General features: G+C 33.3%; 57 non-coding genes and 2 pseudogenes across 57 annotated transcripts; all 59 read right to left on the reverse strand.

The window, feature by feature from the left end:
- Positions 1-49: 49 nt before the first annotated feature.
- On the reverse strand, positions 50-146 carry LOC144428842 (U5 spliceosomal RNA; annotated as a pseudogene).
- Positions 147-459: 313 nt separating this feature from the next.
- LOC144428489 (U5 spliceosomal RNA) lies at positions 460-573 on the reverse strand. Its single transcript, XR_013478432.1, has one exon. It is a non-coding gene; the product is annotated as a U5 spliceosomal RNA (small nuclear RNA).
- Positions 574-885: 312 nt separating this feature from the next.
- On the reverse strand, positions 886-999 carry LOC144428481 (U5 spliceosomal RNA). The gene has a single exon (XR_013478424.1). It is a non-coding gene; the product is annotated as a U5 spliceosomal RNA (small nuclear RNA).
- A 186-nt stretch (positions 1,000-1,185) lies between these two features.
- On the reverse strand, positions 1,186-1,299 carry LOC144428490 (U5 spliceosomal RNA). The gene has a single exon (XR_013478433.1). It is a non-coding gene; the product is annotated as a U5 spliceosomal RNA (small nuclear RNA).
- A 312-nt stretch (positions 1,300-1,611) lies between these two features.
- On the reverse strand, positions 1,612-1,726 carry LOC144428801 (U5 spliceosomal RNA). Its single transcript, XR_013478740.1, has one exon. It is a non-coding gene; the product is annotated as a U5 spliceosomal RNA (small nuclear RNA).
- Positions 1,727-2,042: 316 nt separating this feature from the next.
- LOC144428452 (U5 spliceosomal RNA) lies at positions 2,043-2,156 on the reverse strand. The gene has a single exon (XR_013478395.1). It is a non-coding gene; the product is annotated as a U5 spliceosomal RNA (small nuclear RNA).
- Positions 2,157-2,466: 310 nt separating this feature from the next.
- On the reverse strand, positions 2,467-2,582 carry LOC144428395 (U5 spliceosomal RNA). The gene has a single exon (XR_013478338.1). It is a non-coding gene; the product is annotated as a U5 spliceosomal RNA (small nuclear RNA).
- A 311-nt stretch (positions 2,583-2,893) lies between these two features.
- On the reverse strand, positions 2,894-3,006 carry LOC144428657 (U5 spliceosomal RNA). Its single transcript, XR_013478601.1, has one exon. It is a non-coding gene; the product is annotated as a U5 spliceosomal RNA (small nuclear RNA).
- A 312-nt stretch (positions 3,007-3,318) lies between these two features.
- LOC144428661 (U5 spliceosomal RNA) lies at positions 3,319-3,432 on the reverse strand. The gene has a single exon (XR_013478605.1). It is a non-coding gene; the product is annotated as a U5 spliceosomal RNA (small nuclear RNA).
- A 312-nt stretch (positions 3,433-3,744) lies between these two features.
- Positions 3,745-3,858, reverse strand: LOC144428518 (U5 spliceosomal RNA). The gene has a single exon (XR_013478461.1). It is a non-coding gene; the product is annotated as a U5 spliceosomal RNA (small nuclear RNA).
- Positions 3,859-4,044: 186 nt separating this feature from the next.
- On the reverse strand, positions 4,045-4,158 carry LOC144428491 (U5 spliceosomal RNA). The gene has a single exon (XR_013478434.1). It is a non-coding gene; the product is annotated as a U5 spliceosomal RNA (small nuclear RNA).
- A 313-nt stretch (positions 4,159-4,471) lies between these two features.
- LOC144428492 (U5 spliceosomal RNA) lies at positions 4,472-4,585 on the reverse strand. Its single transcript, XR_013478435.1, has one exon. It is a non-coding gene; the product is annotated as a U5 spliceosomal RNA (small nuclear RNA).
- A 311-nt stretch (positions 4,586-4,896) lies between these two features.
- Positions 4,897-5,010, reverse strand: LOC144428588 (U5 spliceosomal RNA). The gene has a single exon (XR_013478531.1). It is a non-coding gene; the product is annotated as a U5 spliceosomal RNA (small nuclear RNA).
- A 318-nt stretch (positions 5,011-5,328) lies between these two features.
- On the reverse strand, positions 5,329-5,442 carry LOC144428700 (U5 spliceosomal RNA). The gene has a single exon (XR_013478641.1). It is a non-coding gene; the product is annotated as a U5 spliceosomal RNA (small nuclear RNA).
- Positions 5,443-5,755: 313 nt separating this feature from the next.
- Positions 5,756-5,869, reverse strand: LOC144428737 (U5 spliceosomal RNA). The gene has a single exon (XR_013478678.1). It is a non-coding gene; the product is annotated as a U5 spliceosomal RNA (small nuclear RNA).
- Positions 5,870-6,182: 313 nt separating this feature from the next.
- LOC144428426 (U5 spliceosomal RNA) lies at positions 6,183-6,296 on the reverse strand. Its single transcript, XR_013478369.1, has one exon. It is a non-coding gene; the product is annotated as a U5 spliceosomal RNA (small nuclear RNA).
- A 186-nt stretch (positions 6,297-6,482) lies between these two features.
- Positions 6,483-6,596, reverse strand: LOC144428443 (U5 spliceosomal RNA). Its single transcript, XR_013478386.1, has one exon. It is a non-coding gene; the product is annotated as a U5 spliceosomal RNA (small nuclear RNA).
- Positions 6,597-6,909: 313 nt separating this feature from the next.
- On the reverse strand, positions 6,910-7,022 carry LOC144428658 (U5 spliceosomal RNA). The gene has a single exon (XR_013478602.1). It is a non-coding gene; the product is annotated as a U5 spliceosomal RNA (small nuclear RNA).
- A 312-nt stretch (positions 7,023-7,334) lies between these two features.
- Positions 7,335-7,448, reverse strand: LOC144428662 (U5 spliceosomal RNA). Its single transcript, XR_013478606.1, has one exon. It is a non-coding gene; the product is annotated as a U5 spliceosomal RNA (small nuclear RNA).
- A 312-nt stretch (positions 7,449-7,760) lies between these two features.
- Positions 7,761-7,874, reverse strand: LOC144428520 (U5 spliceosomal RNA). Its single transcript, XR_013478463.1, has one exon. It is a non-coding gene; the product is annotated as a U5 spliceosomal RNA (small nuclear RNA).
- A 186-nt stretch (positions 7,875-8,060) lies between these two features.
- Positions 8,061-8,174, reverse strand: LOC144428493 (U5 spliceosomal RNA). Its single transcript, XR_013478436.1, has one exon. It is a non-coding gene; the product is annotated as a U5 spliceosomal RNA (small nuclear RNA).
- Positions 8,175-8,487: 313 nt separating this feature from the next.
- LOC144428494 (U5 spliceosomal RNA) lies at positions 8,488-8,601 on the reverse strand. Its single transcript, XR_013478437.1, has one exon. It is a non-coding gene; the product is annotated as a U5 spliceosomal RNA (small nuclear RNA).
- Positions 8,602-8,912: 311 nt separating this feature from the next.
- LOC144428539 (U5 spliceosomal RNA) lies at positions 8,913-9,026 on the reverse strand. Its single transcript, XR_013478482.1, has one exon. It is a non-coding gene; the product is annotated as a U5 spliceosomal RNA (small nuclear RNA).
- A 319-nt stretch (positions 9,027-9,345) lies between these two features.
- Positions 9,346-9,459, reverse strand: LOC144428701 (U5 spliceosomal RNA). Its single transcript, XR_013478642.1, has one exon. It is a non-coding gene; the product is annotated as a U5 spliceosomal RNA (small nuclear RNA).
- Positions 9,460-9,772: 313 nt separating this feature from the next.
- Positions 9,773-9,886, reverse strand: LOC144428663 (U5 spliceosomal RNA). Its single transcript, XR_013478607.1, has one exon. It is a non-coding gene; the product is annotated as a U5 spliceosomal RNA (small nuclear RNA).
- Positions 9,887-10,199: 313 nt separating this feature from the next.
- LOC144428427 (U5 spliceosomal RNA) lies at positions 10,200-10,313 on the reverse strand. Its single transcript, XR_013478370.1, has one exon. It is a non-coding gene; the product is annotated as a U5 spliceosomal RNA (small nuclear RNA).
- A 186-nt stretch (positions 10,314-10,499) lies between these two features.
- On the reverse strand, positions 10,500-10,613 carry LOC144428597 (U5 spliceosomal RNA). Its single transcript, XR_013478540.1, has one exon. It is a non-coding gene; the product is annotated as a U5 spliceosomal RNA (small nuclear RNA).
- A 313-nt stretch (positions 10,614-10,926) lies between these two features.
- On the reverse strand, positions 10,927-11,039 carry LOC144428826 (U5 spliceosomal RNA). Its single transcript, XR_013478764.1, has one exon. It is a non-coding gene; the product is annotated as a U5 spliceosomal RNA (small nuclear RNA).
- Positions 11,040-11,351: 312 nt separating this feature from the next.
- On the reverse strand, positions 11,352-11,465 carry LOC144428432 (U5 spliceosomal RNA). Its single transcript, XR_013478375.1, has one exon. It is a non-coding gene; the product is annotated as a U5 spliceosomal RNA (small nuclear RNA).
- Positions 11,466-11,782: 317 nt separating this feature from the next.
- On the reverse strand, positions 11,783-11,896 carry LOC144428681 (U5 spliceosomal RNA). Its single transcript, XR_013478622.1, has one exon. It is a non-coding gene; the product is annotated as a U5 spliceosomal RNA (small nuclear RNA).
- Positions 11,897-12,208: 312 nt separating this feature from the next.
- On the reverse strand, positions 12,209-12,322 carry LOC144428604 (U5 spliceosomal RNA). The gene has a single exon (XR_013478547.1). It is a non-coding gene; the product is annotated as a U5 spliceosomal RNA (small nuclear RNA).
- A 307-nt stretch (positions 12,323-12,629) lies between these two features.
- On the reverse strand, positions 12,630-12,743 carry LOC144428433 (U5 spliceosomal RNA). The gene has a single exon (XR_013478376.1). It is a non-coding gene; the product is annotated as a U5 spliceosomal RNA (small nuclear RNA).
- Positions 12,744-13,060: 317 nt separating this feature from the next.
- Positions 13,061-13,174, reverse strand: LOC144428853 (U5 spliceosomal RNA). Its single transcript, XR_013478789.1, has one exon. It is a non-coding gene; the product is annotated as a U5 spliceosomal RNA (small nuclear RNA).
- A 313-nt stretch (positions 13,175-13,487) lies between these two features.
- Positions 13,488-13,601, reverse strand: LOC144428708 (U5 spliceosomal RNA). Its single transcript, XR_013478649.1, has one exon. It is a non-coding gene; the product is annotated as a U5 spliceosomal RNA (small nuclear RNA).
- A 317-nt stretch (positions 13,602-13,918) lies between these two features.
- Positions 13,919-14,032, reverse strand: LOC144428692 (U5 spliceosomal RNA). The gene has a single exon (XR_013478633.1). It is a non-coding gene; the product is annotated as a U5 spliceosomal RNA (small nuclear RNA).
- Positions 14,033-14,345: 313 nt separating this feature from the next.
- LOC144428569 (U5 spliceosomal RNA) lies at positions 14,346-14,459 on the reverse strand. Its single transcript, XR_013478512.1, has one exon. It is a non-coding gene; the product is annotated as a U5 spliceosomal RNA (small nuclear RNA).
- Positions 14,460-14,772: 313 nt separating this feature from the next.
- Positions 14,773-14,886, reverse strand: LOC144428575 (U5 spliceosomal RNA). The gene has a single exon (XR_013478518.1). It is a non-coding gene; the product is annotated as a U5 spliceosomal RNA (small nuclear RNA).
- Positions 14,887-15,197: 311 nt separating this feature from the next.
- Positions 15,198-15,311, reverse strand: LOC144428652 (U5 spliceosomal RNA). The gene has a single exon (XR_013478596.1). It is a non-coding gene; the product is annotated as a U5 spliceosomal RNA (small nuclear RNA).
- Positions 15,312-15,627: 316 nt separating this feature from the next.
- LOC144428595 (U5 spliceosomal RNA) lies at positions 15,628-15,741 on the reverse strand. Its single transcript, XR_013478538.1, has one exon. It is a non-coding gene; the product is annotated as a U5 spliceosomal RNA (small nuclear RNA).
- Positions 15,742-16,054: 313 nt separating this feature from the next.
- On the reverse strand, positions 16,055-16,168 carry LOC144428455 (U5 spliceosomal RNA). The gene has a single exon (XR_013478398.1). It is a non-coding gene; the product is annotated as a U5 spliceosomal RNA (small nuclear RNA).
- A 310-nt stretch (positions 16,169-16,478) lies between these two features.
- Positions 16,479-16,593, reverse strand: LOC144428616 (U5 spliceosomal RNA). Its single transcript, XR_013478559.1, has one exon. It is a non-coding gene; the product is annotated as a U5 spliceosomal RNA (small nuclear RNA).
- A 312-nt stretch (positions 16,594-16,905) lies between these two features.
- Positions 16,906-17,018, reverse strand: LOC144428839 (U5 spliceosomal RNA). The gene has a single exon (XR_013478777.1). It is a non-coding gene; the product is annotated as a U5 spliceosomal RNA (small nuclear RNA).
- A 317-nt stretch (positions 17,019-17,335) lies between these two features.
- Positions 17,336-17,449, reverse strand: LOC144428469 (U5 spliceosomal RNA). Its single transcript, XR_013478412.1, has one exon. It is a non-coding gene; the product is annotated as a U5 spliceosomal RNA (small nuclear RNA).
- Positions 17,450-17,762: 313 nt separating this feature from the next.
- On the reverse strand, positions 17,763-17,876 carry LOC144428813 (U5 spliceosomal RNA). Its single transcript, XR_013478752.1, has one exon. It is a non-coding gene; the product is annotated as a U5 spliceosomal RNA (small nuclear RNA).
- A 313-nt stretch (positions 17,877-18,189) lies between these two features.
- On the reverse strand, positions 18,190-18,303 carry LOC144428688 (U5 spliceosomal RNA). The gene has a single exon (XR_013478629.1). It is a non-coding gene; the product is annotated as a U5 spliceosomal RNA (small nuclear RNA).
- Positions 18,304-18,614: 311 nt separating this feature from the next.
- On the reverse strand, positions 18,615-18,728 carry LOC144428653 (U5 spliceosomal RNA). Its single transcript, XR_013478597.1, has one exon. It is a non-coding gene; the product is annotated as a U5 spliceosomal RNA (small nuclear RNA).
- Positions 18,729-19,044: 316 nt separating this feature from the next.
- On the reverse strand, positions 19,045-19,158 carry LOC144428439 (U5 spliceosomal RNA). Its single transcript, XR_013478382.1, has one exon. It is a non-coding gene; the product is annotated as a U5 spliceosomal RNA (small nuclear RNA).
- Positions 19,159-19,471: 313 nt separating this feature from the next.
- Positions 19,472-19,585, reverse strand: LOC144428673 (U5 spliceosomal RNA). The gene has a single exon (XR_013478617.1). It is a non-coding gene; the product is annotated as a U5 spliceosomal RNA (small nuclear RNA).
- Positions 19,586-19,895: 310 nt separating this feature from the next.
- Positions 19,896-20,008, reverse strand: LOC144428480 (U5 spliceosomal RNA). Its single transcript, XR_013478423.1, has one exon. It is a non-coding gene; the product is annotated as a U5 spliceosomal RNA (small nuclear RNA).
- Positions 20,009-20,320: 312 nt separating this feature from the next.
- LOC144428799 (U5 spliceosomal RNA) lies at positions 20,321-20,434 on the reverse strand. Its single transcript, XR_013478738.1, has one exon. It is a non-coding gene; the product is annotated as a U5 spliceosomal RNA (small nuclear RNA).
- A 312-nt stretch (positions 20,435-20,746) lies between these two features.
- LOC144428521 (U5 spliceosomal RNA) lies at positions 20,747-20,860 on the reverse strand. The gene has a single exon (XR_013478464.1). It is a non-coding gene; the product is annotated as a U5 spliceosomal RNA (small nuclear RNA).
- Positions 20,861-21,045: 185 nt separating this feature from the next.
- On the reverse strand, positions 21,046-21,160 carry LOC144428630 (U5 spliceosomal RNA). Its single transcript, XR_013478573.1, has one exon. It is a non-coding gene; the product is annotated as a U5 spliceosomal RNA (small nuclear RNA).
- Positions 21,161-21,473: 313 nt separating this feature from the next.
- LOC144428620 (U5 spliceosomal RNA) lies at positions 21,474-21,587 on the reverse strand. The gene has a single exon (XR_013478563.1). It is a non-coding gene; the product is annotated as a U5 spliceosomal RNA (small nuclear RNA).
- A 311-nt stretch (positions 21,588-21,898) lies between these two features.
- LOC144428565 (U5 spliceosomal RNA) lies at positions 21,899-22,013 on the reverse strand. Its single transcript, XR_013478508.1, has one exon. It is a non-coding gene; the product is annotated as a U5 spliceosomal RNA (small nuclear RNA).
- A 311-nt stretch (positions 22,014-22,324) lies between these two features.
- LOC144428463 (U5 spliceosomal RNA) lies at positions 22,325-22,438 on the reverse strand. Its single transcript, XR_013478406.1, has one exon. It is a non-coding gene; the product is annotated as a U5 spliceosomal RNA (small nuclear RNA).
- Positions 22,439-22,749: 311 nt separating this feature from the next.
- On the reverse strand, positions 22,750-22,846 carry LOC144428844 (U5 spliceosomal RNA; annotated as a pseudogene).
- Positions 22,847-23,159: 313 nt separating this feature from the next.
- On the reverse strand, positions 23,160-23,273 carry LOC144428495 (U5 spliceosomal RNA). The gene has a single exon (XR_013478438.1). It is a non-coding gene; the product is annotated as a U5 spliceosomal RNA (small nuclear RNA).
- Positions 23,274-23,585: 312 nt separating this feature from the next.
- On the reverse strand, positions 23,586-23,699 carry LOC144428434 (U5 spliceosomal RNA). Its single transcript, XR_013478377.1, has one exon. It is a non-coding gene; the product is annotated as a U5 spliceosomal RNA (small nuclear RNA).
- A 186-nt stretch (positions 23,700-23,885) lies between these two features.
- LOC144428497 (U5 spliceosomal RNA) lies at positions 23,886-23,999 on the reverse strand. The gene has a single exon (XR_013478440.1). It is a non-coding gene; the product is annotated as a U5 spliceosomal RNA (small nuclear RNA).
- Between the last annotated feature and the right edge of the window lie 302 nt (positions 24,000-24,301).

A 24,301-nucleotide genomic window follows, 5' to 3' on the forward strand; every position in this document is an offset into this window, starting at 1 on the left:
AATTAGCATTCAACAGACCTTTCTGATCTAGAGTATGAGGAAATCATGAACCCAGTACATACTGGGCTTTAAAATTGTTTGCTCCTCTCCACGGAAATCTTTAGTAAAAGGCGAAAGATTTATGCGAAAAATGAAGAGAAGCCTGAGTAACTAGAGAGCCATCGTAAAATCATATAAAGTGGATTGTTAGGCTCCAGATTGTGATTTTTATCCGCGCGCTTGTTTTCACATTAATTTATTTCTTTTGATAATATTTCAATTTCATTGGTTGTCTCATTTTACTAAAACATTTTTTTTATTATTATCCATTTTCTAATAGCTCAAAGTTAATTGAAAATAGAATAGTTCTCCCATAAAGTCGTGGTGTTCCAGGTCTATTAATTCATAAAAGAATAAAAGTTGCGAACACAAAATAGCATTTAACAGACCTTTCTGATCTAGAGTATGAGTTAATCATGAACCCAGTACATGCTGGGCTTTAAAAATCGCAAAGACTCATTGTGTGCTCCTCTCCACGGAAATCTTTAGTAAAAGGCGAAAGATTTATGCGAAAAATGAAGAGAAGCCTGAGTAACTAAAGAGCCTTCATAAAGAACTATCAAGTGGATTGTTAGGCTCCAGATTGTGATTTTTATCCGCGCGCTTGTTTTCACATTAATTTATTTCTTTTGAAAATATTTCGATTTCATTGGTTGTCTCATGTTTACTAAAATATTTTTTTTTATTATTATCCATTTTCTAATAACTCAAAGTTAATTGAAAGCTGATGAGTTCTCCCATAAAGTCGTGGTGTTCCAGGTCTATTAATTCATAAAAGAATAAAAGTTGTGAACACAAATTAGCATTCAACAGACCTTTCTGATCTAGAGTATGAGTAAATCATGAACCCAGTACATACTGGGCTTTAAAAATCGCAAAGACTCATTGTATGCTCCTCTCCACGGAAATCTTTAGTAAAAGGCGAAAGATTTATGCGCAAAATGAAGAGAAGCCTGAATAACTAGAGAACCTTCGTAAAGACATATCAAGTGGATTGTTAAGCTCCAGATTGTGATTTTTATTCGCGCGCTTGTGGTGTTCCACATCGTGGTGTTCCAGGTCTATTAATTCATAAAAGAATAAAAGTTGTGAACACAAATTAGCATTCAACAGACCTTTCTGATCTAGAGTATAAGTAAATCATGAACCCAGTACATGCTGGGCTTTAAAAATCGCAAAGACTCATTGTGTGCTCCTCTCCACGGAAATCTTTAGTAAAAGGCGAAAGATTTATGCGAAAAATGAAGAGAAGCCTGAGTAACTAAAGAGCCTTCATAAAGAACTATCAAGGGGATTGTTAGGCTCCAGATTGTGATTTTTATTCGCGCGCTTGTTTTCACATTAATTTGATTCTTTTGAAAATATTTCGATTTAATTGGTTGTCTCATGTTTACTAAAATATTTTTTTTTATTATTATCCATTTTCTAATAACTCAAAGTTAATTGAAAACTGATGAGTTCTCCCGTAAAGTCGTGGTGTTCCAGGTCTATTAATTCATAAAAGAATAAAAGTTGTGAACACAAATTAGCATTCAACAGACCTTTCTGATCTAGAGTATGAGTAAATCATGAACCCAGTACATACTAGGCTTTAAAAATCGCAAAGACTCATTGTATGCTCCTCTCCACGGAAATCTTTAGCAAAAGGCGAAAGATTTATGCGAAAAATGAAAAGAAGCCTGGATATCTAGAGAACCTTCGTAAAGACATATCAAGTGGATTGTTAAGCTCCAGATTGTGATTTTTATTCGCGCGCTTGTGTTCACATTATTTTATTTTATTTTAGATTAACTCTATTTCATTTATTGCCTCATGTTTACTAAAAAAATTAGATTTATTATTACTAATTTTCTAATACCTAAATCAAAGTTACTTTAAAACTGAATAGTTCCCCCAAAAAAGTCGCGGTGTTCCAGGCCTATTAATTCATAAAAGAATAAACGTGGGGAATACAAATTAGCATTCAACAGACCTTTCTGATCAAGAGTATAAGTAAATCATGAACCCAGTACATACTGGGCTTTAAAAATTGCAAAGACTCATTGTATGCTCCTCTCCACGGAAATCTTTAGTAAAAGGCGAAAGATTTATGCGAAAAATGAAGAGAAGCCTGAGTAACTAGAGAGGCTACGTAAAATCATATAAAGTGGATTGTTAGGCTCCAGATTGTGATTTTTATCCGCGAGCTTGTTTTCACATTAATTTATTTCTTTTGATAATATTTCGATTTCATTGGTTGTCTCATTTTACTAAAACAGTTATATTTAATATTATCCATTTTCTAATAACTCAAAATTAATTGAAAACTGAATAGTTCTCCCGTAAAGTCGTGGTGTTCCAGGTCTATTAATTCATAAAAGAATAAAAGTTGCGAACACAAAATAGCATACAACAGACCTTTCTGATCTAGAGTATGAGTAAATCATGAACCCAGTACATGCTGGGCTTTTAAAAATCGCAAAGACTCATTGTATGCTCCTCTCCACGGAAATCTTTAGTAAAAGGCGAAAGATTTATGCGAAAAATGAAGAGAAGCCTGAGTAACTAGAGAGGCTTCGTAAAATCATATAAAGTGGATTGTTAGGCTCCAGATTGTGATTTTTATCCGCGCGCTTGTTTTCACATTAATTTGTTTCTTTTGAGAATATTTCGATTTCATTGGTCGTCTCATGTTTACTAAAACATTTTTTTTATTATTATCCATTTTCTAATAGCTCAAAGTTAATTGAAAATAGAATAGTTCTCCCATAAAGTCGTGGTGTTCCAGGTCTATTAATTCATAAAAGAATAAAAGTTGCGAACACAAAATAGCATTCAACAGACCTTTCTGATCTAGAGTATGAGTAAATCATGAACCCAGTACATGCTGGGCTTTAAAAATCGCAAAGACTCATTGTGTGGTCCTCTCCACGGAAATCTTTAGTAAAAGGCGAAAGATTTATGCGAAAATGAAGAGAAGCCTGAGTAACTAAAGAGATTTCATAAAGAACTATCAAGTGGATTGTTAGGCTCCAGATTGTGATTTTTATCCGCGCGCTTGTTTTCACATTAATTTATTTCTTTTGAAAATATTTTGATTTCATTGGTTGTCTCATGTTTACTAAACTATTTTTTTTTATTATTATCCATTTTCTAATAACTCAAAGTTAATTGAAAACTGATGAGTTCTCCCGTAAAGTCGTGGTGTTCCAGGTCTATTAATTCATAAAAGAATAAAAGTTGTGAACACAAATTAGCATTCAACAGACCTTTCTGATCTAGAGTATGAGGAAATCATGAACCCAGTACATACTGGGCTTTAAAAATCGCAAAGACTCATTGTATACTCCTCTCCACGGAAATCTTCAGTAAAAGGCGAAAGATTTATGCGAAAAATGAAGAGAAGCCTGAGTAACTGGAGAGCCTTCGTAAAATCATATAAAGTGGATTGTTAGGCTCCAGATTGTGATTTTTATCCGCGCGCTTGTTTTCGCATTAATTTATTTCTTTTGATAATATTTCGATTTCATTGGTTGTCTCATTTTACTAAAACAGTTATATTTAATATTATCCATTTTGTAATAACTCAAAAGTTAATTGAAAACTGAATAGTTCTCCCGTAAAGTCGTGGTGTTCCAGGTCTATTAATTCATAAAAGAATAAAAGTTGTGAACACAAATTAGCATTCAACAGACCTTTCTGATCTAGAGTATGAGTAAATCATGAACCCAGTACATACTGGGCTTTAAAAATCGCAAAGACTCACTGTATGCTCCTCTCCACGGAAATCTTTAGTAAAAGGCGAAAGATTTATGCGAAAAATGAAGAGAAGCCTGAATAACTAGAGAACCTTCGTAAAGACATATCAAGTGGATTGTTAAGCTCCAGATTGTGATTTTTATTCGCGCGCTTGTGGTGTTCCACATCGTGGTGTTCCAGGTCTATTAATTCATAAAAGAATAAAAGTTGTGAACACAAATTAGCATTCAACAGACCTTTCTGATCTAGAGTATAAGTAAATCATGAACCCAGTACATGCTGGGCTTTAAAAATCGCAAAGACTCATTGTGTGCTCCTCTCCACGGAAATCTTTAGTAAAAGGCGAAAGATTTATGCGAAAAATGAAGAGAAGCCTGAGTAACTAAAGAGCCTTCATAAAGAACTATCAAGTGGATTGTTAGGCTCCAGATTGTGATTTTTATGCGCGCGCTTGTTTTCACATTAATTTATTTCTTTTGAAAATATTTCGATTTCATTGGTTGTCTCATGTTTACTAAAATATTTTTTTTGTATTATTATCCATTTTCTAATAACTCAAAGTTAATTGAAAACTGATGAGTTCTCCCGTAAAGTCGTGGTGTTTCAGGTCTATTAATTCATAAAACAATAAAAGTTGTGAACACAAATTAGCATTCAACAGACCTTTCTGATCTAGAGTATGAGTAAATCATGAACCCAGTACATGCTGGGCTTTAAAAATCGCAAAGACTCATTGTGTGCTCCTCTCCACGGAAATCTTTAGTAAAAGGCGAAAGATTTATGCGAAAAATGAAGAGAAGCCTGAGTAACTAAAGAGCCTTCATAAAGAACTATCAAGTGGATTGTTAGGCTCCAGATTGTGATTTTTATGCGCGCGCTTGTTTTCACATTAATTTATTTCTTTTGAAAATATTTCGATTTCATTGGTTGTCTCATGTTTACTAAAATATTTTTTTTTATTATTATCCATTTTCTAATAACTCAAAGTTAATTGAAAACTGATGAGTTTCCCGTAAAGTCGTGGTGTTCCAGGTCTATTAATTCATAAAACAATAAAAGTTGTGAACACAAATTAGCATTCAACAGACCTTTCTGATCTAGAGTATGAGTAAATCATAAACCCAGTACATACTGGGCTTTAAAAATGGCAAAGTCTCACTGTATGCCACTCTCCACGGAAATCTTTAGTAAAAGGCGAAAGATTTATGCGAAAAATGAAGAGAAGCCTGAATAACTAGAGAACCTTCGTAAAGACATATCAAGTGGATTGTTAAGCTCCAGATTGTGATTTTTATTCGCGCGCTTGTGTTCACATTATTTTATTTTATTTTAGATTAACTCTGTTTCATTTATTGCCTCATGTTTACTAAAACAATTAGATTTATTATTACTAATTTTCTAATACCTAAATCAAAGTTACTTTAAAACTGAATAGTTCCCCAAAAAAAAGTCGCGGTGTTCCAGGCCTATTAATTCATAAAAGAATAAACGTGGTGAACACAAATTAGCATTCAACAGACCTTTCTGATCAAGAGTATAAGTAAATCATGAACCCAGTACATACTGGGCTTTAAAAATCGCAAAGACTCATTGTATGCTCCTCTCTACGGAAATCTTTAGTAAAAGGCGAAAGATTTATGCGAAAAATGAAGAGAATCCTGAGTAACTGGAGACCCTTCGTAAAATCATATAAAGTGGATTGTTAGGCTCCAGATTGTGATTTTTATCCGCGCGCTTGTTTTCACATTAATTCATTTCTTTTGAAAATATTTCGATTTCATTGGTTGTCTCATGTTTACTAAAACAGTTATATTTAATGTTATCCATTTTCTAATGACTCAAAAGTTAATTGAAAACTGAATAGTTCTCCCGTAAAGTCGTGGTGTTCCAGGTCTATTAATTCATAAAAGAATAAAAGTTGCGAACACAAAATAGCATTCAACAGACCTTTCTGATCTAGAGTATGAGTAAATCATGAACCCTGTACATGCTGGGCTTTAAAAATCGCAAAGACTCATTGTGTGCTCCTCTCCACGGATATCTTTAGTAAAAGGCGAAAGATTTATGCGAAAAATGAAGAGAAGCCTGAGTAACTAAAGAGCCTTCATAAAGAACTATCAAGTGGATTGTTAGGCTCCAGATTGTGATTTTTATCCGCGCGCTTGTTTTCACATTAATTTATTTCTTTTGAAAATATTTCGATTTCATTGGTTGTCTCATGTTTACTAAAATATTTTTTTTTTATTATTATCCATTTTCTAATAACTCAAAGTTAATTGAAAACTGATGGGTTCTCCCGTAAAGTCGTGGTGTTCCAGGTCTATTAATTCATAAAAGAATAAAAGTTGTGAACACAAATTAGCATTCAACAGACCTTTCTGATCTAGAGTATGAGTAAATCATGAACCCAGTACATACTGGGCTTTAAAAATCGCAAAGACTCACTGTATGCTCCTCTCCACGGAAATCTTTAGTAAAAGGCGAAAGATTTATGCGAAAAATGAAGAGAAGCCTGAGTAACTAGAGAACCTTCGTAAAGACATATCAAGTGGATTGTTAAGCTCCAGATTGTGATTTTTATTCGCGCGCTTGTGGTGTTCCATATCGTGGTGTTCTAGGTCTATTAATTCATAAAAGAATAAAAGTTGTGAACACAAATTAGCATTCAACAGACCTTTCTGATCTAGAGTATGAGTAAATCATGAACCCAGTACATACTAGGCTTTAAAAATCGCAAAGACTCATTGTGTGCTCCTCTCCACGGAAATCTTTAGTAAAAGGCGAAAGATTTATGCGAAAAATGAAGAGAAGCCTGAGTAACTAAAGAGCCTTCATAAAGAACTATCAAGTGGATTGTTAGGCTCCAGATTGTGATTTTTATCCGCGCGCTTGTTTTCACATTAATTTATTTCTTTTGAAAATATTTCGATTTCATTGGTTGTCTCATGTTTACTAAAACAGTTATATTTAATATTATCCATTTTCTAATAACTCAAAAGTTAATTGAAAACTGAATAGTTCTCCCGTAAAGTCGTGGTGTTCCAGGTCTATTAATTCATAAAAGAATAAAAGTTGCGAACACAAAATAGCATTCAACAGACCATTCTGATCTAGAGTATGAGTAAATCATGAACCCAGTACATGCTGGGCTTTAAAAATCGCAAAGACTCATTGTGTGGTCCTCTCCACGGAAATCTTTAGTAAAAGGCGAAAGATTTATGCGAAAATGAAGAGAAGCCTGAGTAACTAAAGAGATTTCATAAAGAACTATCAAGTGGATTGTTAGGCTCCAGATTGTGATTTTTATCCGCGCGCTTGTTTTCACATTAATTTATTTCTTTTGAAAATATTTTGATTTCATTGGTTGTCTCATGTTTACTAAACTATTTTTTTTTATTATTATCCATTTTCTAATAACTCAAAGTTAATTGAAAACTGATGAGTTCTCCCGTAAAGTCGTGGTGTTCCAGGTCTATTAATTCATAAAAGAATAAAAGTTGTGAACACAAATTAGCATTCAACAGACCTTTCTGATCTAGAGTATGAGGAAATCATGAACCCAGTACATACTGGGCTTTAAAAATCGCAAAGACTCATTGTATACTCCTCTCCACGGAAATCTTCAGTAAAAGGCGAAAGATTTATGCGAAAAATGAAGAGAAGCCTGAGTAACTGGAGAGCCTTCGTAAAATCATATAAAGTGGATTGTTAGGCTCCAGATTGTGATTTTTATCCGCGCGCTTGTTTTCGCATTAATTTATTTCTTTTGATAATATTTCGATTTCATTGGTTGTCTCATTTTACTAAAACAGTTATATTTAATATTATCCATTTTGTAATAACTCAAAAGTTAATTGAAAACTGAATAGTTCTCCCGTAAAGTCGTGGTGTTCCAGGTCTATTAATTCATAAAAGAATAAAAGTTGTGAACACAAATTAGCATTCAACAGACCTTTCTGATCTAGAGTATGAGTAAATCATGAACCCAGTACATACTGGGCTTTAAAAATCGCAAAGACTCACTGTATGCTCCTCTCCACGGAAATCTTTAGTAAAAGGCGAAAGATTTATGCGAAAAATGAAGAGAAGCCTGAATAACTAGAGAACCTTCGTAAAGACATATCAAGTGGATTGTTAAGCTCCAGATTGTGATTTTTATTCGCGCGCTTGTGGTGTTCCACATCGTGGTGTTCCAGGTCTATTAATTCATAAAAGAATAAAAGTTGTGAACACAAATTAGCATTCAACAGACCTTTCTGATCTAGAGTATAAGTAAATCATGAACCCAGTACATGCTGGGCTTTAAAAATCGCAAAGACTCATTGTGTGCTCCTCTCCACGGAAATCTTTAGTAAAAGGCGAAAGATTTATGCGAAAAATGAAGAGAAGCCTGAGTAACTAAAGAGCCTTCATAAAGAACTATCAAGTGGATTGTTAGGCTCCAGATTGTGATTTTTATGCGCGCGCTTGTTTTCACATTAATTTATTTCTTTTGAAAATATTTCGATTTCATTGGTTGTCTCATGTTTACTAAAATATTTTTTTTGTATTATTATCCATTTTCTAATAACTCAAAGTTAATTGAAAACTGATGAGTTCTCCCGTAAAGTCGTGGTGTTTCAGGTCTATTAATTCATAAAACAATAAAAGTTGTGAACACAAATTAGCATTCAACAGACCTTTCTGATCTAGAGTATGAGTAAATCATGAACCCAGTACATGCTGGGCTTTAAAAATCGCAAAGACTCATTGTGTGCTCCTCTCCACGGAAATCTTTAGTAAAAGGCGAAAGATTTATGCGAAAAATGAAGAGAAGCCTGAGTAACTAAAGAGCCTTCATAAAGAACTATCAAGTGGATTGTTAGGCTCCAGATTGTGATTTTTATGCGCGCGCTTGTTTTCACATTAATTTATTTCTTTTGAAAATATTTCGATTTCATTGGTTGTCTCATGTTTACTAAAATATTTTTTTTTATTATTATCCATTTTCTAATAACTCAAAGTTAATTGAAAACTGATGAGTTTCCCGTAAAGTCGTGGTGTTCCAGGTCTATTAATTCATAAAACAATAAAAGTTGTGAACACAAATTAGCATTCAACAGACCTTTCTGATCTAGAGTATGAGTAAATCATAAACCCAGTACATACTGGGCTTTAAAAATCGCAAAGTCTCATTGTATGCCACTCTCCACGGAAATCTTTAGTAAAAGGCGAAAGATTTATGCGAAAAATGAAGAGAAGCCTGAATAACTAGAGAACCTTCGTAAAGACATATCAAGTGGATTGTTAAGCTCCAGATTGTGATTTTTATTCGCGCGCTTGTGTTCACATTATTTTATTTTATTTTAGATTAACTCTGTTTCATTTATTGCCTCATGTTTACTAAAACAATTAGATTTATTATTACTAATTTTCTAATACCTAAATCAAAGTTACTTTAAAACTGAATAGTTCCCCAAAAAAAAAGTCGCGGTGTTCCAGGCCTATTAATTCATAAAAGAATAAACGTGGTGAACACAAATTAGCATTCAACAGACCTTTCTGATCAAGAGTATAAGTAAATCATGAACCCAGTACATACTGGGCTTTAAAAATCGCAAAGACTCATTGTATGCTCCTCTCTACGGAAATCTTTAGTAAAAGGCGAAAGATTTATGCGAAAAATGAAGAGAATCCTGAGTAACTGGAGACCCTTCGTAAAATCATATAAAGTGGATTGTTAGGCTCCAGATTGTGATTTTTATCCGCGCGCTTGTTTTCACATTAATTCATTTCTTTTGAAAATATTTCGATTTCATTGGTTGTCTCATGTTTACTAAAACAGTTATATTTAATGTTATCCATTTTCTAATGACTCAAAAGTTAATTGAAAACTGAATAGTTCTCCCGTAAAGTCGTGGTGTTCCAGGTCTATTAATTCATAAAAGAATAAAAGTTGCGAACACAAAATAGCATTCAACAGACCTTTCTGATCTAGAGTATGAGTAAATCATGAACCCAGTACATGCTGGGCTTTAAAAATCGCAAAGACTCATTGTGTGCTCCTCTCCACGGATATCTTTAGTAAAAGGCGAAAGATTTATGCGAAAAATGAAGAGAAGCCTGAGTAACTAAAGAGCCTTCATAAAGAACTATCAAGTGGATTGTTAGGCTCCAGATTGTGATTTTTATCCGCACGCTTGTTTTCACATTAATTTATTTCTTTTGAAAATATTTCGATTTCATTGGTTGTCTCATGTTTACTAAAATATTTTTTTTTTATTATTATCCATTTTCTAATAACTCAAAGTTAATTGAAAACTGATGGGTTCTCCCGTAAAGTCGTGGTGTTCCAGGTCTATTAATTCATAAAAGAATAAAAGTTGTGAACACAAATTAGCATTCAACAGACCTTTCTGATCTAGAGTATGAGTAAATCATGAACCCAGTACATACTGGGCTTTAAAAATCGCAAAGACTCACTGTATGCTCCTCTCCACGGAAATCTTTAGTAAAAGGCGAAAGATTTATGCGAAAAATGAAGAGAAGCCTGAGTAACTAGAGAACCTTCGTAAAGACATATCAAGTGGATTGTTAAGCTCCAGATTGTGATTTTTATTCGCGCGCTTGTGGTGTTCCATATCGTGGTGTTCTAGGTCTATTAATTCATAAAAGAATAAAAGTTGTGAACACAAATTAGCATTCAACAGACCTTTCTGATCTAGAGTATGAGTAAATCATGAACCCAGTACATACTATGCTTTAAAAATCGCAAAGACTCATTGTGTGCTCCTCTCCACGGAAATCTTTAGTAAAAGGCGAAAGATTTATGCGAAAAATGAAGAGAAGCCTGAGTAACTAAAGAGCCTTCATAAAGAACTATCAAGTGGATTGTTAGGCTCCAGATTGTGATTTTTATCCGCGCGCTTGTTTTCACATTAATTTATTTCTTTTGAAAATATTTCGATTTCATTGGTTGTCTCATGTTTACTAAAACAGTTATATTTAATATTATCCATTTTCTAATAACTCAAAAGTTAATTGAAAACTGAATAGTTCTCCCGTAAAGTCGTGGTGTTCCAGGTCTATTAATTCATAAAAGAATAAAAGTTGCGAACACAAAATAGCATTCAACAGACCATTCTGATCTAGAGTATGAGTAAATCATGAACCCAGTACATGCTGGGCTTTAAAAATCGCAAAGACTCATTGTGTGCTCCTCTCCACGAAAATCTTAGTAAAAGGCGAAAGATTTATGCGAAAAATGAAGAGAAGCCTGAGTAACTTAAGAGCCTTCATAAAGAACTATCAAGTGGATTGTTAGGCTCCAGATTGTGATTTTTATGCGCGCGCTTGTTTTCACATTAATTTATTTCTTTTGAAAATATTTCGATTTCATTGGTTGTCTCATGTTTACTAAAATATTTTTTTTTATTATTATCCATTTTCTAATAACTCAAAGTTAATTGAAAACTGATGAGTTCTCCCGTAAAGTCGTGGTGTTCCAGGTCTATTAATTCATAAAACAATAAAAGTTGTGAACACAAATTAGCATTCAACAGACCTTTCTGATCTAGAGTATGGGTAAACCATGAACCCAGTACATACTGGGCTTTAAAAATCGCAAAGACTCATTGTATGCTCCTCTCCACGGAAATCTTTAGTAAAAGGCGAAAGATTTATGCGAAAAATGAAGAGAAGCCTGAATAACTAGAGAACCTTCGTAAAGACATATCAAATGGATTGTTAAGCTCCAGATTGTGATTTTTATTCGCGCGCTTGTGTTCACATTATTTTATTTTATTTTAGATTAACTCTATTTCATTTATTGCCTCATGTTTACTAAAACAATTAGTCTTATTATTACTAATTTTCTAATACCTAAATCAAAGTTACTTTAAAACTGAATAGTTCCCCCAAAAAAGTCGCGGTGTTCCAGGCCTATTAATTCATAAAAGAATAAACGTGGTGAACACAAATTAGCATTCAACAGACCTTTCTGATCAAGAGTATAAGTAAATCATGAACCCAGTACATACTGGGCTTTAAAAATCGCAAAGACTCATTGTATGCTCCTCTCCACGGAAATCTTTAGTAAAAGGCGAAAGATTTATGCGAAAAATGAAGAGAAGCCTGAGTAACTAAAGAGCCCTCATAAAGAACTATCAAGTGGATTGTTAGGCTCCAGATTGTGATTTTTATCCGCGCACTTGTTTTCACATTAATGTATTTCTTTTGAAAATATTTCGATTTCATTGGTTGTCTCATGTTTACTAAAATATTTTTTTTTGTCATTATCCATTTTCTAATAACTCAAAGTTAATTGAAAACTGATGAGTTCTCCCGTAAAGTCGTGGTGTTCCAGGTCTATTAATTCATAAAACAATAAAAGTTGTGAACACAAATTAGCATTCAACAGACCTTTCTGATCTAGAGTATGAGTAAATCATGAACCCAGTACATACCGGGCTTTAAAAATCGCAAAGACTCATTGTATACTCCTCTCCACGGAAATCTTTAGTAAAAGGCGAAAGATTTATGCGAAAAATGAAGAGAAGCCTGAATAACTAGAGAACCTTCGTAAAGACATATCAAGTGGATTGTTAAGCTCCAGATTGTGATTTTTATTCGCGCGCTTGTGTTCACATTAATTTATTTCTTTTGAAAATATTTCGATTTCATTGGTTGTCTCATGTTTACTAAAATATTTTTTTTTATTATTATCCATTTTCTAATAACTCATTTTGAAAACTGATGAGTTCTCCCGTAAAGTCGTGGTGTTCCAGGTCTATTAATTCATAAAACAATAAAAGTTGTGAACACAAATTAGCATTCAACAGACCTTTCTGATCTAGAGTATGAGTAAATCATGAACCCAGTACATACTGGGCTTTAAAAATCGCAAAGACTCATTGTATGCTCCTCTCCACGGAAATCTTTAGTAAAAGGCGAAAGATTTATGCGAAAAATGAAGAGAAGCCTGAATAACTAGAGAACCTTCGTAAAGACATATCAAGTGGATTGTTAAGCTCCAGATTGTGATTTTTATTCGCGCGCTTGTGTTCACATTATTTTATTTTATTTTAGATTAACTCTATTTCATTTATTGCCTCATGTTTACTAAAACAATTAGATTTATTATTACTAATTTTCTAATACCTAAATCAAAGTTACTTTAAAACTGAATAGTTCCCCCAAAAAAGTCGCGGTGTTCCAGGCCTATTAATTCATAAAAGAATAAACGTGGTGAACACAAATTAGCATTCAACAGACCTTTCTGATCAAGAGTATAAGTAAATCATGAACCCAGTACATACTGGGCTTTAAAAATCGCAAAGACTCATTGTATGCTCCTCTCCACGGAAATCTTTAGTAAAAGGCAAAAGATTTATGCGAAAAATGAAGAGAAGCCTGAGTAACTGGAGACCCTTCGTAAAATCATATAAAGTGGATTGTTAGGCTCCAGATTGTGATTTTTATCCGCGCGCTTGTTTTCACATTAATTCATTTCTTTTGAAAATATTTCGATTTCATTGGTTGTCTCATGTTTACTAAAACAGTTATATTTAATATTATCCATTTTCTAATGACTCAAAAGTTAATTGAAAACTGAATAGTTCTCCCGTAAAGTCGTGTTGTTCCAGGTCTATTAATTCATGAAACAATAAAAGTTGTGAACACAAATTAGCATTCAACAGACCTTTCTGATCTAGAGTATGAGTAAATCATGAACCCAGTACATGCTGGGCTTTAAAAATCGCAAAGACTCATTGTATGCTCCTCTCCACGGAAATCTATAGTAAAAGGCGAAAGATTTATGCGAAAAATGAAGAGAAGCCTGAGTAACTAAAGAGCCTTCATAAAGAACTATCAAGTGGATTGTTAAGCTCCAGATTGTGATTTTTATTCGCGCGCTTGTGTTCACATTATTTTATTTTATTTTAGATTAACTCTATTTCATTTATTGCCTCATGTTTTTTAAAACAATTAGATTTATTATTACTAATTTTCTAATACCTAAATCAAAGTTACTTTAAAACTGAATAGTTCCCCCAAAAAATTCGCGGTGTTTCAGGCCTATTAATTCATAAAAGAATAAACGTGGTGAACACAAATTAGCATTCAACAGACCTTTCTGATCTAGAGTATGAGTAAATCATGAACCCAGTACATACTGGGCTTTAAAAATCGCAAAGACTCATTGTATGCTCCTCTCCACGGAAATCTTTAGTAAAAGGCGAAAGATTTATGCGAAAAATGAAGAGAAGCCTGAGTAACTGGAGAGCCTTCGTAAAATCATATAAAGTGGATTGTTAGGCTCCAGATTGTGATTTTTATCCGCGCGCTTGTTTTCACAATAATTTATTTCTTTTGAGAATATATTGATTTCATTGGTTGTCTCATGTTTACTAAAACAGTTATATTTAATATTATCCATTTTCTAATAACTCAAAAGTTAATTGAAAACTGAATAGTTCTCCCGTAAAGTCGTGGTGTTCCAGGTCTATTAATTCATAAAAGAATAAAAGTTGTGAACCCAAATTAGCATTCAACAGACCTTTCTGATCTAGAGTATGAGTAAATCATGAACCCAGTACATACTGGGCTTTAAAAATCGCAAAGACTCATTGTATGCTCCTCTCCACGGAAATCTTCAGTAAAAGGCGAAAGATTTATGCGAAAAATGAAGAGAAGCCTGAGTAACTGGGGAGCCTTCGTAAAATCATATAAAGTGGATTGTTAGGCTCCAGATTGTGATTTTTATCCGCGCGCTTGTTTTCACATTAATTTATTTCTTTTGAAAATATTTCGATTTCGTTGGTTGTCTCATGTTTACTAAAACAGTTATATTTAATATTATCCATTTTCTAATAACTCAAAAGTTAATTGAAAACTGAATAGTTCTCCCGTAAAGTCGAGGTGTTCCAGGTCTATTAATTCATAAAAGAATAAAAGTTGCAAACACAAAATAGCATTCAACAGACCTTTCTGATCTAGAGTATGAGTAAATCATGAACCCAGTACATGCTGGGCTTTAAAAACCGCAAAGACTCATTGTATGCTCCTCTCCACGGAAATCTTTAGTAAAAGGCGAAAGATTTATGCGAAAAATGAAGAGAAGCCTGAGTAACTAGAGAGGCTTCGTAAAATCATATAAAGTGGATTGTTAGGCTCCAGATTGTGTTTTTTATCCGCGCGCTTGTTTTCACATTAATTTGTTTCTTTTGAGAATATTTCGATTTCATTGGTCGTCTCATGTTTACTAAAACATTTTTTTTATTATTATCCATTTTCTAATAGCTCAAAGTTAATTGAAAATAGAATAGTTCTCCCATAAAGTCGTGGTGTTCCAGGTCTATTAATTCATAAAAGAATAAAAGTTGTGAACACAAATTAGCATTCAACAGACCTTTCTGATCTAGAGTATGAGTAAATCATGAATCCAGTACATACTAGGCTTTAAAAATCGCAAAGACTCATTGTATGCTCCTCTCCACGGAAATCTTTAGTAAAAGGCGAAAGATTTTTGCGAAAAATGAAGAGAAGCCTGAATAACTAGAGAACCTTCGTAAAGACATATCAAGTGGATTGTTAAGCTCCAGATTGTGATTTTTATTCGCGCGCTTGTGTTCACATTATTTTATTTTATTTTAGATTAACTCTATTTCATTTATTGCCTCATGTTTACTAAAACAATTAGATTTATTATTACTAATTTTCTAATACCTAAATCAAAGTTACTTCAAAACTGAATAGTTCCCCAAAAAAGTCGCGGTGTTCCAGGCCTATTAATTCATAAAAGAATAAACGTGGTGAACACAAATTAGCATTCAACAGACCTTTCTGATCAAGAGTATAAGTAAATCATGAACCCAGTACATACTGGGCTTTAAAAATCGCAAAGACTCATTGTATGCTTCTCTCCACGGAAATCTTTAGTAAAAGGCGAAAGATTTATGCGAAAAATGAAGAGAAGCCTGAGTAACTGGATAGCCTTCGTAAATTTATATAAATAGGATTGTTAGGCTCCAGATTGTGATTTTTATCCGCGTGCTTGTTTTCACATTAATTTATTTCTTTTGAAAATATTTCGATTTCATTGGTTGTCTCATGTTTACTAAAACAGTTATATTTAATATTATCCATTTTCTAATAACTCAAAAGTTAATTGAAAACTGAATAGTTCTCCCGTAAAGTCGTGGTGTTCCAGGTCTATTATTTCATAAAAGAATAAAAGTTGCGAACACAAAATAGCATTCAACAGACCTTTCTGATCTAGAGTATGAGTAAATCATGAACCCAGTACATGCTGGGCTTTAAAAATCGCAAAGACTCATTGTATGCTTCTCTCCACGGAAATCTTTAGTAAAAGGCGAAAGATTTATGCGAAAAATGAAGAGAAGCCTGAGTAACTAGAGAGGCTTCGTAAAATCATATAAAGTGGATTGTTAGGCTCCAGATTGTGATTTTTATCCGCGCGCTTGTTTTCACATTAATTTATTTCTTTTGAGAATATTTCGATTTCATTGGTCGTCTCATGTTTACTAAAACATTTTTATTATTATTATCCATTTTCTAATAGCTCAAAGTTAATTGAAAATAGAATAGTTCTCCCATAAAGTCGTGGTGTTCCAGGTCTCTTAATTCATAAAAGAATAAAAGTTGTGAACACAAATTAGCATTCAACAGACCTTTCTGATCTAGAGTATAAGTAAATCATGAACCCAGTACATGCTTGGCTTTAAAAATCGCAAAGACTCATTGTGTGCTCCTCTCCACGGAAATCTTTAGTAAAAGGCGAAAGATTTATACGAAAAATGAAGAGAAGCCTGAGTAACTAAAGAGCCTTCATAAAGAACTATCAAGTGGATTGTTAGGCTCCAGATTGTGATTTTTATCCGCGCGCTTGTTTTCACATTAATTTATTTCTTTTGAAAATATTTCGATTTCATTGGTTGTCTCATGTTTACTAAAATATTTTTTTTTATTATTATCCATTTTCTAATAACTCAAAGTTAATTGAAAACTGATGAGTTCTCCCGTAAAGTCGTGGTGTTCCAGGTCTATTAATTCATAAAAGAATAAAAGTTGTGAACACAAATTAGCATTCAACAGACCTTTCTGATCTAGAGTATGAGTAAATCATGAACCCAGTACATACTGGGCTTTAAAAATCGCAAAGACTCATCGTATGCTCCTCTCCACGGAAATATTTATTAAAAGCGAAAGATTTATGCGAAAAATGAAGAGAAGCCTGAATAACTAGAGAACCTTCGTAAAGACATATCAAGTGGATTGTTAAGTTCCAGATTGTGATTTTTATTCGCGCGCTTGTGTTCATATTATTTTATTTTATTTTAGATTAACTCTATTTCATTTATTGCCTCATGTTTACTAAAACAATTAGATTTATTATTACTAATTTTCTAATACCTAAATCAAAGTTACTTTAAAACTGAATAGTTCCCCCAAAAAATTCGCGGTGTTTCAGGCCTATTAATTCATAAAAGAATAAACGTGGTGAACACAAATTAGCATTCAACAGACCTTTCTGATCTAGAGTATGAGTAAATCATGAACCCAGTACATACTGGGCTTTAAAAATCGCAAAGACTCATTGTATGCTCCTCTCCACGGAAATCTTTAGTAAAAGGCGAAAGATTCATGCGAAAAATGAAGAGAAGCCTGAGTAACTGGAGAGCCTTCGTAAAATCATATAAAGTGGATTGTTAGGCTCCAGATTGTGATTTTTATCCGCGCGCTTGTTTTCACAATAATTTATTTCTTTTGAGAATATTTTGATTTCATTGGTTGTCTCATGTTTACTAAAACAGTTTTATTTAATATTATCCATTTTCTAATAACTCAGAAGTTAATTGAAAACTGAATAGTTCTCCCGTAAAGTCGTGGTGTTCCAGGTCTATTAATTCATAAAAGAATAAAAGTTGCGAACACAAAATAGCATTCAACAGACCTTTCTGATCTAGAGTATGAGTAAATCATGAATTCAGTACATGCGGGGCTTTAAAAATCGCAAAGACTCATTGTATGCTCCTCTCCAAGGAAATCTTTAGTAAAAGGCGAAAGATTTATGCGAAAAATGAAGAGAAGCCTGAGTAACTAGAGAGGCTTCGTAAAATCATTTAAAGTGGATTGTTAGGCTCCAGATTGTGATTTTTATCCGCGCGCTTGTTTTCACATTAATTTATTTCTTTTGAGAATATTTCGATTCCATTGGTTGTCTCATGTTTACTAAAACAGTTATATTTAATATTATCCATTTTCTAATAACTCAAAAGTTAATTGAAAACTGAATAGTTCTCCCGTAAAGTCGTGGTGTTCCAGGTCTATTAATTCATAAAAGAATAAAAGTTGCGAACACAAAATAGCATTCAACAGACCTTTCTGATCTAGAGTATAAGTAAATCATGAACCCAGTACATGCTGGGCTTTAAAAATCGCAAAGACTCATTGTGTGCTCCTCTCCACGGAAATCTTTAATAAAAGGCGAAAGATTTATGCGAAAAATGAAGAGAAGCCTGAGTAACTAAAGAGCCTTCATAAAGAACTATCAAGTGGATTGTTAGGCTCCAGATTGTGATTTTTATCCGCGCGCTTGTTTTCACATTAATTTGTTTCTTTTGAGAATATTTCGATTTCATTGGTCGTCTCATGTTTACTAAAACATTTTTTTTATTATTATCCATTTTCTAATAGCTCAAAGTTAATTGAAAATAGAATAGTTCTCCCATAAAGTCGTGGTGTTCCAGGTCTATTAATTCATAAAAGAATAAAAGTTGTGAACACAAATTAGCATTCAACAGACCTTTCTGATCTAGAGTATGAGTAAATCATGAATCCAGTACATACTAGGCTTTAAAAATCGCAAAGACTCATTGTATGCTCCTCTCCACGGAAATCTTTAGTAAAAGGCGAAAGATTTTTGCGAAAAATGAAGAGAAGCCTGAATAACTAGAGAACCTTCGTAAAGACATATCAAGTGGATTGTTAAGCTCCAGATTGTGATTTTTATTCGCGCGCTTGTGTTCACATTATTTTATTTTATTTTAGATTAACTCTATTTCATTTATTGCCTCATGTTTACTAAAACAATTAGATTTATTATTACTAATTTTCTAATACCTAAATCAAAGTTACTTCAAAACTGAATAGTTCCCCAAAAAAGTCGCGGTGTTCCAGGCCTATTAATTCATAAAAGAATAAACGTGGTGAACACAAATTAGCATTCAACAGACCTTTCTGATCAAGAGTATAAGTAAATCATGAACCCAGTACATACTGGGCATTAAAAATCGCAAAGACTCATTGTATGCTTCTCTCCACGGAAATCTTTAGTAAAAGGCGAAAGATTTATGCGAAAAATGAAGAGAAGCCTGAGTAACTGGGTAGCCTTCGTAAATTTATATAAATAGGATTGTTAGGCTCCAGATTGTGATTTTTATCCGCGCGCTTGTTTTCACATTAATTTATTTCTTTTGAAAATATTTCGATTTCATTGGTTGTCTCATGTTTACTAAAACAGTTATATTTAATATTATCCATTTTCTAATAACTCAAAAGTTAATTGAAAACTGAATAGTTCTCCCGTAAAGTCGTGGTGTTCCAGGTCTATTAATTCATAAAAGAATAAAAGTTGCGAACACAAAATAGCATTCAACAGACCTTTCTGATCTAGAGTATGAGTAAATCATGAACCCAGTACATGCTGGGCTTTAAAAATCGCAAAGACTCATTGTATGCTCCTCTCCACGGAAATCTTTAGTAAAATGCGAAAGATTTATGCGAAAAATGAAGAGAAGCCTGAGTAACTAGAGAGGCTTCGTAAAATCATATAAAGTGGATTGTTAGGCTCCAGATTGTGATTTTTATCCGCGCGCTTGTTTTCACATTAATTTGTTTCTTTTGAGAATATTTCGATTTCATTGGTCGTCTCATGTTTACTAAAAATTTTTTTTATTATTATCCATTTTCTAATAGCTCAAAGTTAATTGAAAATAGAATAGTTCTCCCATAAAGTCGTGGTGTTCCAGGTCTATTAATTCATAAAAGAATAAAAGTTGCGAACACAAAATAGCATTCAACAGACCTTTCTGATCTAGAGTATGAGTAAATCATGAACCCAGTACATGCTGGGCTTTAAAAATCGCAAAGACTCATTGTGTGCTCCTCTCCACGGAAATCTTTAGTAAAAGGCGAAAGATTTATGCGAAAATGAAGAGAAGCCTGAGTAACTAAAGAGCCTTCATAAAGAACTATCAAGTGGATTGTTAGGCTCCAGATTGTGATTTTTATCCGCGCGCTTGTTTTCACATTAATTTATTTCTTTTGAAAATATTTTGATTTCATTGGTTGTCTCATGTTTACTAAACTATTTTTTTTTATTATTATCCATTTTCTAATAACTCAAAGTTAATTGAAAACTGATGAGTTCTCCCGTAAAGTCGTGGTGTTCCAGGTCTATTAATTCATAAAAGAATAAAAGTTGTGAACACAAATTAGCATTCAACACACCTTTCTGATCTAGAGTATGAGGAAATCATGAACCCAGTACATACTGGGCTTTAAAAATCGCAAAGACTCATTGTATACTCCTCTCCACGGAAATTTTCAGTAAAAGGCGAAAGATTTATGCGAAAAATGAAGAGAAACCTGAGTAACTGGAGAGCCTTCGTAAAATCATATAAAGTGGATTGTTAGGCTCCAGATTGTGATTTTTATTCGCGCGCTTGTTTTCACATTAATTTATTTCTTTTGATAATATTTCGATTTCATTGGTTGTCTCATTTTACTAAAACAGTTATATTTAATATTATCCATTTTCTAATAACTCAAAAGTTAATTGAAAACTGAATAGTTCTCCCGTAAAGTCGTGGTGTTCCAGGTCTATTAATTCATAAAAGAATAAAAGTTGTGAACACAAATTAGCATTCAACAGACCTTTCTGATCTAGAGTATGAGTAAATCATGAACCCAGTACATACTGGGCTTTAAAAATCGCAAAGACTCACTGTATGCTCCTCTCCACGGAAATCTTTAGTAAAAGGCGAAAGATTTATGCGAAAAATGAAGAGAAGCCTGAATAACTAGAGAACCTTCGTAAAGACATATCAAGTGGATTGTTAAGCTCCAGATTGTGATTTTTATTCGCGCGCTTGTGGTGTTCCACATCGTGGTGTTCCAGGTCTATTAATTCATAAAAGAATAAAAGTTGTGAACACAAATTAGCATTCAACAGACCTTTCTGATCTAGAGTATAAGTAAATCATGAACCTAGTACAAGCTGGGCTTTAAAAATCGCAAAGACTCATTGTGTGCTCCTCTCCACGGAAATCTTTAGTAAAAGGCGAAAGATTTATGCGAAAAATGAAGAGAAGCCTGAGTAACTAAAGAGCCTTCATAAAGAACTATCAAGTGGATTGTTAGGCTCCAGATTGTGATTTTTATGCGCGCGCTTGTTTTCACATTAATTTATTTCTTTTGAAAATATTTCGATTTCATTGGTTGTCTCATGTTTACTAAAATATTTTTTTTGTATTATTATCCATTTTCTAATAACTCAAAGTTAATTGAAAACTGATGAGTTCTCCCGTAAAGTCGTGGCGTTCCAGGTCTATTAATTCATAAAAGAATAAAAGTTGTGAACACAAATTAGCATTCAACAGACCTTTCTGATCTAGAGTATGAGGAAATCATGAACCCAGTACATACTGGGCTTTAAAAATCACAAAGACTAATTGTTTGCTCCTCTCCACGGAAATCTTTAGTAAAAGGCGAAAGATTTATGCAAAAAATGAAGAGAAGCCTGAGTAACTGGAGAGCCATCGTAAAATCATATAAAGTGGATTGTTAGGCTCCAGATTGTGATTTTTATCCGCGCGCTTGTTTTCACATTAATTTATTTCTTTTGATAATATTTCAATTTCATTGGTTGTCTCATTTTACTAAAACAGTTATATTTAATATTATCCATTTTCTAATAACTCAAAAGTTAATTGAAAACTGAATAGTTCTCCCGTAAAGTCGTGGTGTTCCAGGTCTATTAATTCATAAAAGAATAAAAGTTGCGAACACAAAATAGCATTCAACAGACCTTTCTGATCTAGAGTATGAGTAAATCATGAACCCAGTACATGATGGGCTTTAAAAATCGCAAAGACTCATTGTATGCTCCTCTCCACGGAAATCTTTAGTAAAAGGCGAAAGATTTATGCGAAAAATGAAGAGAAGCCTGAGTAACTAGAGAGGCTTCGTAAAATTATATAAAGTGGATTGTTAGGCTCCAGATTGTGATTTTTATCCGCGCGCTTGTTTTCACATTAATTTGTTTCTTTTGAGAATATTTCGATTTCATTGGTCGTCTCATGTTTACTAAAACATTTTTTTTATTATTATCCATTTTCTAATAGCTCAAAGGTAATTGAAAATAGAATAGTTCTCCCATAAAGTCGTGGTGTTCCAGGTCTATTAATTCATAAAAGAATAAACGTGGGGAACACAAATTAGCATTCAACAGACCTTTCTGATCAAGAGTATAAGTAAATCATGAACCCAGTACATACTGGGCTTTAAAAATTGCAAAGACTCATTGTATGCTCCTCTCCACGGAAATCTTTAGTAAAAGGCGAAAGATTTATGCGAAAAATGAAGAGAAGCCTGAGTAACTAGAGAGGCTTCGTAAAATCATATAAAGTGGATTGTTAGGCTCCAGATTGTGATTTTTATCCGCGCGCTTGTTTTCACATTAATTTATTTCTTTTGAGAATATTTCGATTCCATTGGTGGTCTCATGTTTACTAAAACATTTTTTTTATTATTATCCATTTTCTAATAGCTCAAAGTTAATTGAAAATTGAATAGTTCTCCTATAAAGTTGTGGCGTTCCAGGTCTATTAATTCATAAAAGAATAAAAGTTGTGAACACAAATTAGCATTCAACAGACCTTTCTGATCTAGAGTATGAGGAAATCATGAACCCAGTACATACTGGGCTTTAAAATTGTTTGCTCCTCTCCACGGAAATCTTTAGTAAAAGGCGAAAGATTTATGCGAAAAATGAAGAGAAGCCTGAGTAACTAGAGAGCCATCGTAAAATCATATAAAGTGGATTGTTAGGCTCCAGATTGTGATTTTTATCCGCGCGCTTGTTTTCACATTAATTTATTTCTTTTGATAATATTTCAATTTCATTGGTTGTCTCATTTTACTAAAACATTTTTTTTATTATTATCCATTTTCTAATAGCTCAAAGTTAATTGAAAATAGAATAGTTCTCCCATAAAGTCGTGGTGTTCCAGGTCTATTAATTCATAAAAGAATAAAAGTTGCGAACACAAAATAGCATTTAACAGACCTTTCTGATCTAGAGTATGAGTAAATCATGAACCCAGTACATGCTGGGCTTTAAAAATCGCAAAGACTCATTGTGTGCTCCTCTCCACGGAAATCTTTAGTAAAAGGCGAAAGATTTATGCGAAAAATGAAGAGAAGCCTGAGTAACTAAAGAGCCTTCATAAAGAACTATCAAGTGGATTGTTAGGCTCCAGATTGTGATTTTTATCCGCGCGCTTGTTTTCACATTAATTTATTTCTTTTGAAAATATTTCGATTTCATTGGTTGTCTCATGTTTACTAAAATATTTTTTTTTATTATTATCCATTTTCTAATAACTCAAAGTTAATTGAAAGCTGATGAGTTCTCCCGTAAAGTCGTGGTGTTCCAGATCTATTAATTCATAAAAGGATAAAAGTTGTGAACACAAATTAGCATTCAACAGACCTTTCTGATCTAGAGTATGAGTAAATCATGAACCCAGTACATACTGGGCTTTAAAAATCGCAAAGACTCATTGTATGCTCCTCTCCACGGAAATCTTTAGTAAAAGGCGAAAGATTTATGCGAAAAATGAAGAGAAGCCTGAATAACTAGAGAACCTTCGTAAAGACATATCAAGTGGATTGTTAAGCTCCAGATTGTGATTTTTATTCGCGCGCTTGTGGTGTTCCACATCGTGGTGTTCCAGGTCTATTAATTCATAAAAGAATAAAAGTTGTGAACACAAATTAGCATTCAACAGACCTTTCTGATCTAGAGTATAAGTAAATCATGAACCCAGTACATGCTGGGCTTTAAAAATCGCAAAGACTCATTGTGTGCTCCTCTCCACGGAAATCTTTAGTAAAAGGCGAAAGATTTATGCGAAAAATGAAGAGAAGCCTGAGTAACTAAAGAGCCTTCATAAAGAACTATCAAGGGGATTGTTAGGCTCCAGATTGTGATTTTTATTCGCGCGCTTGTTTTCACATTAATTTGATTCTTTTGAAAATATTTCGATTTAATTGGTTGTCTCATGTTTACTAAAATATTTTTTTTTATTATTATCCATTTTCTAATAACTCAAAGTTAATTGAAAACTGATGAGTTCTCCCGTAAAGTCGTGGTGTTCCAGGTCTATTAATTCATAAAAGAATAAAAGTTGTGAACACAAATTAGCATTCAACAGACCTTTCTGATCTAGAGTATGAG

The sequence above is a fragment of the Styela clava genome, chromosome 10 (assembly GCF_964204865.1).
Source record: "Styela clava chromosome 10, kaStyClav1.hap1.2, whole genome shotgun sequence".
Lineage (NCBI taxonomy): Eukaryota > Metazoa > Chordata > Ascidiacea > Stolidobranchia > Styelidae > Styela > Styela clava.